This window comes from Dermacentor albipictus, chromosome 1, assembly GCF_038994185.2.
Source record: "Dermacentor albipictus isolate Rhodes 1998 colony chromosome 1, USDA_Dalb.pri_finalv2, whole genome shotgun sequence".
Taxonomy (NCBI): domain Eukaryota; kingdom Metazoa; phylum Arthropoda; class Arachnida; order Ixodida; family Ixodidae; genus Dermacentor; species Dermacentor albipictus.
In genome coordinates this window covers 496,854,038-496,869,584 of record NC_091821.1, presented here as the reverse complement: position 1 = coordinate 496,869,584, position 15,547 = coordinate 496,854,038, and the positions used below count along the sequence as shown (strand labels likewise).

General features: G+C 45.9%; 1 protein-coding gene and 1 long non-coding RNA gene across 11 annotated transcripts in view; one reads left to right on the top strand and one right to left on the bottom strand.

The window, feature by feature from the left end:
- Nucleotides 1-15,547, top strand: part of LOC135908811 (uncharacterized) — a 683,451-nt gene that overhangs the window by 162,213 nt on the left and 505,691 nt on the right. The window contains exon 1 of one of the 9 annotated variants that reach the window (XM_065440645.2): nt 9,102-9,501. The exons of the other annotated variants lie outside the window; for them this stretch is intronic. The gene's annotated coding sequence lies outside the window, so the exon portion shown is untranslated. Of the gene's footprint in view, nt 1-9,101; nt 9,502-15,547 lie in introns of those variants that run through there. 9 annotated transcript variants of the gene reach the window in all.
- LOC135908825 (uncharacterized) lies at nt 1,052-6,772 on the bottom strand. Of its 2 annotated transcripts, none has more exons than XR_011514437.1 (3): nt 6,629-6,772; nt 3,328-3,455; nt 1,052-1,287 (listed from the first exon to the last, which is right to left on the bottom strand). It is a non-coding gene; the product is annotated as an uncharacterized lncRNA (long non-coding RNA). The 2 variants fall into 2 exon arrangements; XR_010566451.2 differs by lacking the exon at nt 6,629-6,772 and adding an exon at nt 4,413-4,514.

Here is a 15,547-nt window from a genome sequence, read left to right as displayed (position 1 = left end):
AATCTGCTTCTATAGTTTCCCGGATGACCTGTGTCTCGCTAAAGCTTCCGTACCTTCAAAGAGGGGCACGCAGCCGAAGTCCCAGCAATGGATGCCGAAGTGGCCTTGAACAGTGTTATGGACGTTGTTATCGTGCTCTCCTAAATGACTGTTTAGGCGCCTGCCTGTCTGTCCAACAAAGTCAAATGAGATATTGTAAAGCTTTGCCTCCTTAACAGCCTCAAAAAATCTTGCTCACACGAGATGCAACATAGCGTTGCTGCACAGGCTGATTGCCTTTCTTGGGTTGGCTACCCTTTGGCCTTGATTTCAGCCATGGCGGAACAGCTTCTGAAGTGCACAAAACATGATGAGCGCGCTCGGTCAAGGAACCAGCCGGTTGAAAGACACAGGTTTGCAGTGCTACCGTATGTTCATGATGTCTCCCATAGGCTAAAAAAGATTAGGGAACCTGCAGAAATCACAGTCCTTTTCTCAGCCCCGGAAAAGCTGGCAAGGCTCTGTAAGTGTGTAAACGCGCCTAAATCACGTCAGAGTTGTTGCTCTGCCGGGCACAGAAAACGTTTTGCGATGTGTGCAACGAATGTGGTTTCCCAAATTCCCATTTTGAGGCAGTAAATATATTTGACAGATAGGCAGGCGCCTAAATGATCGTTTAAGAGAGCACTATAACAACGTCAATAACACTGTTCAAGGCCACATGGTCATTCATTGCCAGGACTGCAGCTGCATGCCCTTCTTTAAGATATGGAAGTTTTAGCGAGACACAGCTCACCCGGTAAATTATTGAAGCTGATTTCACCAGAAAACTGGGTAGTGTGTGCGTTAGTGCCCCCTCTATCACGCTGACCCCTAGTGAAATTTTGTATCTAAACAGATAGAAATTGTGATGTTTTTTTTTTCAAGTGACCATGTTCTTTTTACAATCACTTGCTGTTAGAACACCCCTTGTGACTGGCTTTCATTTTCTGCGCATGACCCCTCTGTGTATACAAACACGATGTGGCAACGCAATAAAATATTCTTGAAAGTCAGTGGAGTGTGTCTCTCGCAGTCCTTGTCCTTCACGCTGTACGTCATTTTTTATACTGAACAGCCAATATTCATTCAAAATTAGAAAAATATAGTACACATCTGAGCTGCAAAAATGCAAGTGCAGCAGCAAATGTCCTTTAGCTTTCCAAAAGAAAAAGAAATGTTCACGGTTAACCACGAGGTGCAGGGACTCCATTCTCTGAGCATCTTGACCAATAAATGCAGCGCATGGCATTGCTGGAATCTTGCATCCTGCATTAGCAAAATAAGAAGAGAATCATGAGAATTCAGTCCGTGCAATTACACATGTACTTTGCGGAAAATTTGATAAAGCAACAAGCTCCTCAAAGTAACAAACTTAATGTGACTGGACAGAATGCACCACTCAGGCAACTGGGCAAGACAAGTGAAAGGTAGGAGAAGTTTCTATTTTGCAAATTAAGGAATTGCATGTTACTGTGAATGCTAAACCACTGTCATTGTGAACACAAGGCACATACAGCAGCAAAAACATAAATTTACAGTAGCCTTTTCACCATAGAAAATAAGAGTGAATAAAGTTTAGACTACCAATGACATCTCTCAACAACAGACATTTGTCCAAGAGTGTGTATGTGACCTTAATACAAAATTGACATTATGAAATCTGCAATATATCTGCATTACACTTTATAAGTACTGCAGGTGAGAAGCTTCCGGGATATGGCACATTAAGAGTGAAATGCACAAGGCATTAAAAATGACTGTTTTTACACAACATTATTACACTAGGAGACAAAGAGAACTGTTTTACAGAGAGTGCACACAAAATGAAAATAAGGGAATCCCCAGTGGCATTCTCATTTGCCCTGCAATACATGCATCCAGCCCAACAATATCCAACTCTCCAATGCAATTTATTAGACACTTTCTGCATCCTAAAATTTATCCTGTATTTCTTATTTACTAATTTAGTAAGAATGGGCATTTTGGCATACTTTCCTCGAAAATTTACCATGTGTTGTCAACTATTTTTCTTAGAGCACGCCCCCTTCTTTCAATGGGTTAGCTTGGCAATGCACTGACAAGTAGTATTCCCTTATTTAAACTTATGATCCTTCCTCATGCTCCCACTTCATGCTCTAAACTGTGATGCCACTCCGATGCAGTTTATGTTAATCTGTGACTATTTACATGGTCCTTCTTTCTGTAGCCTCTCAACTAGAGCCTGAAATTTCTTGTCTCCTAGAACAATCGTCTCTCTTGCCCAAAACATATTGCACGGTTACCCCTCATAGGGGGGGGGGGTACTGTATATGAGTTTTCACATATTCAATGAACCTCAGAGACACAACTATTTCTCATCCTGTGTTGCTACTACCCGCATGAGTCACAATGGTTGTAAATTGGCTACCTGCCCTCTCTCGCTTAAAAGTACATTTTGCATGTGGAAAATAACCACAAGCATCACATTTCATTGAATGAGTGCTCCTGTGCATGTTTTTTTTCCGTCCTGTAATGGCTAAGTTCAACATGGTCAAGTTGTTTGAAAACTGTCTAGCCTCAACCAATACTTTGTGTAGTTTCAAAATTATGATATATTCATTTTTCCAAACTTTTACCAAATTAAGCATGAGACATTTTCATGATGCAAATGAGGTAAGGTTGTGCTCAGAGACTATGATAGGCCTGCTATATCCTGCAAAACTATGTGACATGAAATATGCTTGCAATTTTCATGAGCAGCTAGCTCAGTACAATTAGGCACATTACCTGCGGAAACATTCTTTTAACGCTCCCGAGAGGTCCTGGTTTCTTGTAATTTCTTCAAATCCATTGTAGTCTAGATTGCAATCCGGTGCATTTTGATATTGTATTCAAAATAAAAACAGCTGAAATTTTAAGGTTTTGATAATTATATGGGAATAAATTAAAGGTAGAAGAGTGTAATGCAATGAGCAAATAACAAGCTCATTGCAGAGAGTAAACAAATATTCCTTTCCTGCAAATAAATTGGTAGCAGGAAGGTCATACGAAATTAGCAGTGAATGCACAATAAAGAATATGATGCTACAATGCCCTGGCATTCTGTGAATATTCTTGCACAAAGAAAATCCTCATTATGAAAGACCATCAAGAAAATGCAAATGTATACTTTGGATCAGCAGTCATACCTGCAGTATGCACTATACCATCGGCAATATTTACAACCACAGACAACTGCACATCATATCAAGCTTAGGCAGCCAAGGAGCCTGAGTTTTAAATTATAACTTGACATATTATATTACCTACACAACTATATCTACTTACAATGTTGTCTTCTCAACCGCTTTCAAGAAGACATTAACCATCTGTCTGAAGGCGAACGCAAGTGGCTTGCTCTTGATGGGGGGCGCCAAGGCTGGACATTGTGAAATTGCTGCTACCATCTGCATGACCTGCGAGAAACGACGCTCTAAGTACAAGATAAACAAATGCTATTAGAGCAAAAGACAAGATCATTGGCAATGAGCCTCGTTTTGGTTTGCACGAGAAAAGCCAAGAATATGGACTTTGTGCTGCTTACTGAAGAAGAAGCAAGCCTCCTTCCAGATGTTGCAGTCATGCATTAAGGTTGTCACACAGCTACATGCTTGTATGCTGCTGTCGCCAGTACGCCAGTATGCTTTGAAATTTATTATTTCACGTTAAATTGATTATTGTGTTTTCTTGCCAATTCTTGGCAAACAGACCAGCAATGAAATAGCTCACTTACACACATACTCCCTTTTGAGAGAATTCACACACACGCACGCATGCATGGGCGCACACACACGCACACACATGCTTCTACCACATGAGCAGCTTCCTGTGCTTGACACACATACATTTTTTTATCCTGTGTCACTCCTACTGCTAAGGCATAAAAAATCTTTTGTGTTACCAACCCCAAACTCCTCAACCTACACCTCCAGCTTAAACACTTTCTCGAGAGCCAGGACAAGCCTTCTAGCTTCCCCAGAGCTCCAAACTGTAGTTACGAATTTCAATAGGGCTATAGGCGACAGCTCTCGAAGGGCATGCAAATTACCCGGAGACCTAAAGCTTGTATATGATACCTCTAAAGCACAACACTTCAAATTTTCAAAATTCATTAAAGCTCCTGAAGACAATTGCTATATACGTAGAACGCCTCGAATAACCTGCCGCTAACAATTTCAGCGGTTGTCTGCATCAAAAGAAATGTGGGCTATTGGGAAATCCACGTCTTTAAGATCGGAATTATTGTAATGGCGAAACACACTACCAGATTTCTTAATCATTTATTTATGCTCTGGATGTAACGTTCCTTTCACAATAAAAAACAAGGATATCGATTCATCAGGGCATGGGAGGAAAAAGGACGAAGCGTATACTTGGCGCCTTCCCACTGGTCCTTCCGAGAAACGGCGCCTCATACAGCAGTTGTCCAGGGTGGCTTGAAACCAAACTCGGCTTTCAGGCGGGAACACTCGCTGCACCAAATCGAAAGAGTTTTATTGCGAGTAAAACTCTACCGGCCTCATGCAATACATACGCACGCACACAAAATGCACCCACACGCACACACAAGTATACGCACTCTCAAAGCGCAGACACAAAAGCGCGCACAAGCACATTGACGAACACAAACAAGCACACATACATGCATGCAGGCACGCTAACACGTGCACGCACACACAGCGACCCACAGACAACACACTCACAAAACACGTACGCACTAGACACGCGCAAACACGCCGGCCCATACAAACCGGCATGTACTGAACGCACGCGCGCGCACGCACGCACGCACGCACGCACGCACGCACACACACACACACACACACACACACACACACAGCGAGCCGAGCGCACGCACGCACACACACACACACAAAGCGAGCTGAGCTGAGCGCACCCACAAATCAAGCCGAGCGCGAGCACGCGCACACGCAGACAAAGCGAGCCGAAAAAATGCTGAAGGCGTCCGGCAAGCAGCAACAGCAGCACGCGACCGCATCAGGGAGAACCAATAGAGAGTTTTAGTATAGCGTAAAACCCCTGCGTTAGCGTTAGCGTGCGACGCAACGCTAACGCAAAGAAAGACTGCACTGCGCGGCACAAGGTAGTGTTTTAGAATAGCGGAACGGAGAAAAGCGTTAACGTTAACGCAAACAAATACAGCGCCATCTAGATGTAAAGACACAAAGTACTGGAAAGCCAAGTCCACACGAAATGTCGAGCTTATCCAATGCCGAATCCGCGAGTGTGTCCCTAAGTCAAGCTTATCGAAAGCCACAGTCGCTGCGTTAATTACGCATGTAGGTGTTCGGTTTGAGCGTTGTTTTGTCGAGAGTCGCGAAACATACCGATTAATCTTGGCATGCTGCGATCGAGTGTTCTGTGGGACCCACATTACGTGTCCTTTTTAAGTTGGGATGACATAGACACCCTCATGCTTCGGGAATGAGAGCGACCGCGCACGTTCTACGTGTCCTCAAGATCCACTCAACGTCGAAGCTATACCGGAGGGGACTTTTCGCCGGCAATTTCTCTTCCAGAAAGCGGATTTCCCACTTCTTTCCATTTTTTTGCAACGGACGCCCACCTTGACGTCCATCCGAATGGGTTCAAGGCGAAAACCTCCTTCACGAGGTTCATATCGTCGTCGTTGGTAAAACGCACACGCATTGTGACCACAGCACCGACCACACTACTGTGTTTTGCCGCGGAAAACATGACACATCGGTTCCACATGCGGCAAGCGAACGAGCGAAAAACACTTGGGCGCCATCTCGAGGCGGATACAGCAAACACATTTCGCAAACCCATAGAGTTGTTCTACTAACTCTATGAGCAAACCCTCTCGTTAAGCCTACTGCGCCGCTAATCGAGAACGTATATCGTAAACAACGCCCATTTGTCACCTGTGCACCGCTGCCGAAGCATCATCACACAAATCTAAGGCGAACACGAGCATTAGTGGGGAAGGATAGAGCCTAGCAGTGCAGGCAGACGGCTCGATAGATCCGAAGCGGGCTGCTCTCACTTCGACTGGCGCCGCCATCTTGCCGTACGTAAGGCTCCCCTTGCGTGCGTTAGCGTTCAACGCTAAATCCTGAAAATAGCGTACGTACGTAAGAGCTCCAGCAGCGTTTACGTATAGCGCATGCGCAGTGTGGTGCACGCAACGCTAACGCTAACTCTTTGCGTTTGCTGCTTTACGCTATACTAAAACTCTCTAATACCGCGCCGGTTCCTTCGAAAGGTGGCTAAGCCAGTCCTTTTTCTACGCGACGCAAAAGTGGTCGACCACATTTAACTGAAGTGCGAACGACCGTATTACAAGCAGCCGCGCTGAACGCACAAGAGAATCACATCAATGAACGTTCAAGCGCTGAGAAACAAAGTGTAACTATGCAGGCGCACCACGCCCGATGTAGATTTGACAAACATTAGTCACACGGGACGCGATCGAGGTAGTTAACTTGCCCCAGTAGGAGTGCAGCTGCTCTTGCTCTTACATTAGCGAATTATGAATTATGCTACGAGATCACAGTGAGATATTTCTAAAGCGAACAAAACAAATACCAAATAAAGGGGCACTTGCCTGAAAGTTTCCATCATGCCAGTACTACCGACCGGGCACGTTGCAACTTCTCGTTTCAGCCTTCGTGGATCCATCTTCCAGTGCGTACGAACGCTTTGCTTTGAAGTGGGGCACGAGTAATACACAAAGCATGGGCCACATCTTTTTCCACCCCGGGCGCAAAACTAATCACACGTTTAAAATTACTTCGCACAGCGCGCGACGCGAACGCACGCGAAAACGAGCAAGATGGCGCAGTTTCCGCCTTCCCGTCCTGCCGCGCGCCGAAGTGATGGTACAGCGTCGGCCGTCACTTCCGGTCGCTTTTCATTGGGCATGGGGCGGCCGCGCAAATTGAACGTTTATTCTGACAGGTTTGCTTGCTCGCATGGCCGCCTGTTTGCTGCTGCTTCGTTGTGGTCTCTAACTAGAGCGGTGAGGCGGGTAGTTGCTACTACGTTTCGTGCCGGGCATTTTATTTTGGGGTGGGGGGCGCAGTCTGTGCTGCATCACTGAGGGTACAGTACACAAATCGGGACCGTGAGCGAGACGATGGGCGCTCTTCTGCTGGTGCGATTAGATTATTCGCTGCGTCCGAACGAAGCAACTTTGCGAGGTCACAGTGTAGTTTCAGCGATATCATGGCTCGATAAAGACGCTCACATCTTGGTTGTGCGACAGCGACGCGTAAACATTCATAAGGAGACTGAAGACTGCGTTTGCAAGTGCGTATGCTCTGGATAAGAAATTACAGCTTTGACGACACCAGCCCTTAATATATAGGCTCAGCCTTACAAGCTGTATTTGAGGACTTAGAAAGCACTTAGGAAGCAGATCAGTAGCTTAGTAAACCTCTGAATGAATTAGGCAAGGTACGTGAAAATTTGGGTTTGAGAACTTCCAACGTGATCTCGCCTCTATAAGTCTTCTTTATGGATTCACCATGCAAATTGTACGTTGATGCCATTGTACAGCAGAGGCTCAGCAGAAGCAATGTATCCAAACAGCTTCTTCCATTTCACCACTTTTTGTTGGGCTATTAAGGGCACCGAAATAGTAGTGCAGAATTGCGCAAGTTGCTCTCGTGTTTTCGCTCTGCTACTGCAGTTTTTCTAGAAGTGTTTAATTGCATGTTAATATTCCTGTGAGCACGAAAAATAATGATAATGGAATTGTAAGTGAAAGGGCGTTCTTTTTCTGGATGATACATTTTTGGAGTGGCCGTCATGCCAGTAACATCAGAATCCTTGAAGAAATATCGACAGTCATTTAGAAATGGGAAAACTTAATCGCTTCACGCATCTACACTTGCAATTGTCACGTGACCATGATACGTTACTTCATACATTGTCACGTGTTCTTCACAATTCACAATCCCCGTAATCACTTCACAATCTCCCGTAATCCACCGAATACGAATACGAATACGAATACGAATACGAATACGAATACGAATACGTTTGTACGAAACTTAATGCAATTTATTCCACCCTTATTCACATTGTTTCACATTATTTACCCATAATTGCTCATACTTAACGTTGTTGTATTTACTACCTTCTGTATCACTACTGACGTCATTCAAGACGATGATGACTTCACATTTTATTTATTTAATATATACATTCAAGGCCTAGTAGGCACAACAGAAAGAAGTGGTGAAAATATGCAATAATAGCAATGCGGCGCAAAAATAGAAAATCAAACCATAATTTGAACGGCGACCTTGAATTAGTGTTGTTACAAATTGAGACTGTGGAGGCGGGAAGGCGGTTGCATTCAGTGGCTGTTCTTGGCAAAAAGGAAGTATGGCACATCAATTTTGTGTTGATGGTCGATGCGAGACGAAAACTTCGTGTGGTGAAAAGATTTTCTTTACGAGAAGGGTTAAATTAGCATATTCTATGAAAAAGACAGAGACGAAAGTATTTGCGACGTAACCAAAGGTCAGGTTCACCTAGTGTTCTTTTCATGGACGTGACGCTAGAATGAAGTGAATAATTTGAGAGAATAAAACGGGCGGCGCAGTTCTGAATGCTTTCTGAATGCTTTCAAGGGAAATGACAAGATTGGCATGAGCAGGGTCCCGTATGGATTGTTGTTGCGGAGAACGCCACCTTTCCTACCTGAAAGGCCATGAAACGCTTTCGCATTAAAAATGCAATACATACACACATTGCTCAATGCGTGGACGTGTACACGTTACTCAGATTTATGCATCAATACGTTCAACACCCTTCAGGCGTCGATTTAACACCCTTCTTTGAGCAAAGTCACACCTTATGTGTGGTATCCACCCTTGTGATAGGGTGTTTTGGCCGAAAAGGGTGCTAGAAGGGTGTGGGCATGGGTGTAAATGCCGAAAGCACCCCTATTAACACCCATAAGGGTGTAAAAATGTTTAGTGTGTAGGGCGGCTCCTGCCGCCGGTTACTGAGAAAGAGGGAGTGCGTCGCGAAAGCGCTCGCATAGCGATCGAGTTGAACACGCGCGTGCGTGTTCTTGCATGTGATGAATGGAGGCGTTATTTTTGGGCGGGCGAACGGGTCCTTTTGAGATGCAGGGTGGCTGACGCGGCATGCACGTTCAGCCGCGGTTTGCGCGTCTCCCAGTGGACGCGCTCGGTGCATCGCGCGCGTCGTTGGCTTCTCTGTAAGCAGTGCTGGGATCTCGCGGACAGGCGAGACGTACGCTGCTTGGCCACGCATCAGACGGCGAGTGACGGGGCCGTCGCAAAGCAGACTGCATTGCAGCAGAATTGTGCAGCGTCGTGGGTGCTTGAGTGCCTGCCAGCTGTCTGGGCTTTTCACTCAATACAGATTGGACATTCGCAGGAGGGTTTATATGCAAAATGGCCTTCTCCCGCTCCGACGTTCCCTCCGACACATCATGAGGTAAGCGCTACTGGTGCAATTCACATGTAAATCAGTGTGTGCGAGTTAGAGAGAATGGTTTAGCGAATGTAATGTGAGACTGGGAAGGCAGCCCGAACGAGGATAGCGTGGCCACTTGAAGGAAAGTGGGAAATGCAGGTTAGCCAGGCTGAATGCCCGCTTGCTAGCCTGTGCCCAGCAATAAGGTTAATTGGAATTTAAGATGAGAGAAGCAGACACGGGTGGCGCGTTCGACTGTCCCGCTGTCGTCTATGAATGTTCGTTTTGAAGCGATCAGAAGCGGTTATTGACAAGTGCCTCCTGCCGCCATAAACATTTACTGCGTTCAAATCTACTCGTTCAACCAGCCGGTGTCGCAGCCTTCGAACATCTGCCCCCGCTGCATCGTTCCGGCCAGCAATCGCGTAGCGGAGACGGGCAGGTTTTCAGAGGCGCCACTGATTCCGAGGCCGGAAGGTTGGCGCCTGCACGTCACCCTGACGTGAATGTGGCATCTTCGGCTTCTCTTTCAATGGAAACAGGCGAAGTGCGCCGATCGAATGGCTACAGGGCGCCCTTTTGACGCCCAACTGCTAGCTGCAAATATGGTGTTCGAAGCAGTTCATGTGAGCTTTTTGGTGTTCTTGCTTCAGGAAACACTGTAACCGAAGCAGTACAAAAGGACACAGCACCTTTCACGTCAATTTTTATATTGTGGCGTGCACCACGTGACACCGTAGGGTGCATAATATATCTTGTGCATGGCGTTGTTACCGCAGTGGAGACAGGATCGCTGGATAAAAGCATATTTTGCGTTTCCAAATTCAGATTGTGCCACGTTTCTCAGCTCTGCCCTGTATTATGCGTTTTGCTGATGTTCAGCTGATAATAACATGCTGAATGCATTGCGCCTTTCACTAGCATCGATAGCGAGACGAGCAATTATTCAATCGTACTTTCTATTGTCCTTCTCACATTAGCTAATACATTTAAACTTGGGGACTTACATATATAAGATATTTATCGCCGTTAGTGCGGCTCCGAAAATAGGCCTTAAGTGTTATTAGCTCCAATCGATTGTGACTCTGAAGTACAAGCCTTTTTCAAGAACTTGGTTTTTTATCCTAAGTCATCGCAAAATTATAAAGTCGGCATCACGATAAAGAACGTTGTCCGAACTAACTTTTCATTACCATTCAGTATTTTCTTTATCCGAAACCGTATCACTAGGCAAGGTTCTTAATAGCAAATAGCAGTTTCAATCTACCATAATGTACCAACTTGTACGTAGGAACGGTTATATCGGTTTGCTGGTACAAATGTGTCGAATGAGCTGTAAATAAAAATAAAAGTATTGGACGATGTAAAACTTGGTGAGGTAATGAAATCAGGTGATTTGCAGGCATAACTTTGAATGAGCTAGCGGAGGTGAGGGGTAATAAGAGATCCCGCGGAGAGGCCGCCGTCCTGTAGTGAACATAAAAGTACGCTGTTGACGTTTTACAACACCCAAAATCATGCGGAAATTTAACGGAATCTTGATCCGCAGTTTTCTTCGTTCTGCGAGGCTGCATTCACGTGTTCACGGAACTTCGTCGGGCGCCGCTTGAACACCGCCACCCCCACCTCGGCACAGCACTGCATGTCCAGTGACTTCTCTGAACAAAGTGCGTCAGTGTCGCAAGATTGACCACTTGAGCCAATCTGACCCGAAACCAGCTATAATGTAGAACCACTGTGTGCTATGCATACGGTGCTGTGCAGCATTGTGACGTGCGCTTGAGCGTGCTTTGTACTGCGTGAGCTGTTATAGGCTGTCTAACAGTTCTTTCGGGTGGCAATGATGCTCGCCGGCACCGCCGCCGCCGGCGTCCGTAGCAACTATCAGCGGGAATGAGAAAAAGAAGACCCAGTTCCCGCCGGGATCAAGCCCCGGGACCGCTGCGCGGTAGTCAACTATAGTGTTCCTGTATATGCTAGTGTATATATGTGTGTATATAGTGTGTATATAGTCTATATATATATATATATATATATATATATATATATATATATAGTGTCCTGTATATGTATAGTGTTCCTGTATATACAGGAACACTAGTCAACTACACTGAACCACGCCATCTCTTGCAAGCATGCAACGGAAAAATGTCCTGTACAGGGCCTTGAAAGGTGTCGCACTGTTCTTTCTCAAATTATGCACAACGATCCAATTTTGGCGTCCACTTCGTTTAGTATAACACTTGGCGTAGTTATTTGCCTGGTTTTGCGAAAAAAGTCCAAATTTGTCTGCGCTTATGAAGATGCGACCTCCTGTCCGACGACGCAAGCATAAACTTGTGTCGCCACCTGCCATCACATGTACAAAGCAGCGCCTCAGGGAGCACTGCCGCGTGTAGCCCGCTCTCGGAACAGGCGACTGGAACGCGTCCTTGCGAGTCGTCGCTGCTCCCGTCCATTTCTGAACCGCAGCGCGTGCTGTCTTCTCGTGACACGCCTCCGCGGTCCGTTGCGCACTCTTACTTCGTGGTGCTTCTGCAGCGCATTGTAATTTTTCCACTCCAGTTGTCACAGTGAGGGGTTCTAGGCCCCGACATCACCAACCTATGGTTTATTACCGGTCTCCGAAATTGGCGTGTCCACACATTTCTGCATTTCGCCTCTGTTCGAATGTGGCCGCCTGAACCTGCAAATACAAAATCTTTACCTGCGGCGAGGTATCATTGTGCTTTATCAGCTGTCTAGAAGCCAAGAAGCAGCGATGAACCCTAATACGATGAGAAAGTGCGATATACAGTGAAAATTGCAGGTGTGGATTTCAGGTAGCGAATTTCCCTGTCATAATTTGGGAGTGTGGGTCGCCACGGCTACTTTATGCATTTCTTCTTGAGACACGCTTTCATAGCTCTCCACGCCGTCGATAGGGTTCCTATGTGAAGAGAGCGCACGTTTAGCCGTCCACCAGCACCTTAGACGGTACCGACTACCGAAGGAGCTGATGTTGGGTGAATGCGCGGCATTAGAACCGCTCCAGCAACCGTGTGCCACAGGATCACACAGAATAGCGATGAATGTGCGGGTGCTGGACCCCTTTACCTTGAGGCCACACGACTATGTATTATGAACTCAGTTCTTTCATTTTCGTAATTAGTAGTAAATAAAGGCATTCAGTCGCTTTGTAATACGGTGGTGGTGGCAATGGTGGTGATGTATACGTGCAGGATTAGCCTGGCATACCTTTCCCGCATATTGATCCGACTGAGCGTCTTTTCGTGTGCCAAATATGTCAGCTTGTGACCATGAGTCTGGCCTCTCGAAGAAATGGGAGAAGAATGCTTAACATTCTCGCTGCACTTCTTTTGAGAGCGGTACCGTGAAGCTCACTGTAAACGAAAATAAACCCAGCTGAGAGTTTTTAAGAGGTGATGTGCCCTAAAACCTCCCCTCCTCAAATATTTACTCCGATGTATGGGAGCAAAACAGCGCCATTCCCTCGTTTCACTCCGCTGGCTAGCTGCCGGAGTATTAAGGCGACATGACGCGATTTTACTCCGCTTAAAAATTTCGTTCTCCCGTGAAACTCCGACAGGGAGTTTTGAAAAACTCCCCTCCGCCGATACAGGTTAGTCACGTGGCGCTTCCCATGAGGCTGTGCGCCTCGCCAGCGACCGGGCGCGTTCGGCGGAGCGGGCAGTGCTCATGGCTGACGGCTTGTTTACGTCTGTGAAGTGTCGTTCCGTGACAGCGTTTCGTCAATTTGTTTCCCGTATCTCCTTCCAGAAAGTGTTATAGGCATGCCTGAAGCTCACTGTATCTCAGCTTCAAGTACATTAGCTGTGATCACTTTGCTGACAACGATGATTGCAAGAACCACGTTTTCAAGTGCGGAAAAAGGCTTAGGTATACCTCGAAGCTGCTCACTGGCTCGTGATGTCGGCTCACGTTCTGGCTGTGTTTCCGTGCTGCGTCACCCTGTCTTGTGTTCTTCAGTACGTGAAATGCCACTTCTATGTCCTTTTGAGTACATGCTGACAACGTCCGGTGTAATGTTTGAAGGACCGCGTAGCAATGGCAACAGCAGCCACTGTTCGAGCGACGACATCCGTGCTAGTCGCGCATGAATGGCGTAACCCAAGTTCGTTGCGGTGCTGTGTTGCCAGTGAGAGAGACCGGAGTGCAAGCAACTGTTTTTATTTATCTGTGAACGGATATCCTCGCCCGAAGAAAAACGGTAGGACATAAGTATATATGTGTGCTTAAAATAAAGCTTCTTATTGAGCGATGTGAATCGAATTGTTATCGCGCATATAGGTTTTGGTCACGTCGTTGCTTCCGATATTGCATTAACATTACGCTCTATCCGAGACACTGATTTAGACGCATGCCTGCTGGCTACGAGTTTAGGGGTTCACTCGACAGACCAGCGATGTAGCTCCTTTTCGCAACCGAGACAGATTGCTTGTACTCAGAGCAAGTAGTGCGGTGTATAAAATGTATGTCTGCGCATTTTTCGGTGTTACGTCGGCTGCTGCGGGTCATGCTCCCACGTAATAATTTCTTGCTACGCTACCACTATATCGAAAAAATGTAATTTTGCTATGCAGCACATGAACTTACATTTTTCTAGCTTACTGTAACTAACGCACTACTTTTTGGCCGCGAACGCCGGCAGTGTGCGAAGTCGCTTCAGCACTCACAGAATGGCATAGTATTGAAAAATAACGCCATTAACTTTTTTTATCTCACTATTTTGAATTAACAGTTTTGTGTTGATTAAGGTATTCTGTTAGTTTCAAAGAGGCAGATCTCGTATGAACGAGCATGTGAGTCGTAATTCTGAAAACAGCACAGCTGCTCCCTTGGCGGTTTCGAGGCACACAGTATCGTGGCTATATATACTGGCACCGTTGCATCTTGAGTATCGCGTGTACGTGGGATGTCTTTCAAATTTCTGCATTGGGCGTTTCTGGAATGTTTATGTATGTCATGATATATGTGCTTTCATTGACTTGTTTCATCGAATTTGACACGGTCTCGTGTGCATATTTCGAAATTTGACCAGCAGCCTCTGCATGTAAACATGTTCGCGCAAACTGACGCGATGCCTCTTTTTATACTCCCGTTGCACCTCGAAAAAACTCCGTCAATTGCAAAGCAAAAAATAAAAAAAAGACAGAAAAAAACCTCCCATAATTCCACGCAAAAATTCCGCTCGTGCGGAGTAAAAATTCTACTCCGATCATACGGAGCATAATAAACTCCGAACCGGGGGGTCGCTAGAGGACAAGCAGTATACTCCCACCTCGGAGTTATTTCCGTTTACAGTGAGGGGCGAGCGCGATAGCGCTTGTCGGTGCATCAGCAGACGCCCGGAAAAGGAAGTGGTCGAATATGGGTGTGCAGTCATTTGCCGTAAGAATATAAATAGCCTCAACTACATATCTATGATGTGTGATCATGCAATCAGTTGACCGCATTCCTTGATTTGTTGTCGTTTTATCTGAGCTTCGATTCCCCCTCGCTCTATACGACGCCGTAAGTTAAATGCGCTGCGACTTCGTTTGCACCCTTATCTCAGCGCAAGAATATTTTGGCCAAGAAATTCCGTACGAACAACGCATCTTAGCGAATTACGCCTCTGATGTTTTTTTTTTTTTTTACTAATAGAGATTGAACCCTTCCGGTATGACCAGAAGATGGCTGCCCGCTGCCCACCAATTGCTCTGGCACTGGCTACTCGAAGCTGCCGTGAAGAATGTACATAATAAAACCGGCTTTAATAAAAACATTGCGTGGTAGTGTAACATTGTTGGGCCTTCTCGGCCTGCGACATCACTCTGCCAACTTTCCTTAGCTCAGGATCCATTTAAGTTTCATTTTTTGTCCTTCCGTTGCGCGCCATCCCGATTTTATACCATACATCGAAAGCTAAGCAAGGAGAAGAGTGCCAATCGCCGACGCCGGCATTGCCTTCCTCATCCGGTTATCTACTTCCACTGTGCTAGCCCGGCCCATTGAACCACTCTACACTTTTTAATTGTCCTCGTCTCTGTTGAGCCAATTAAGT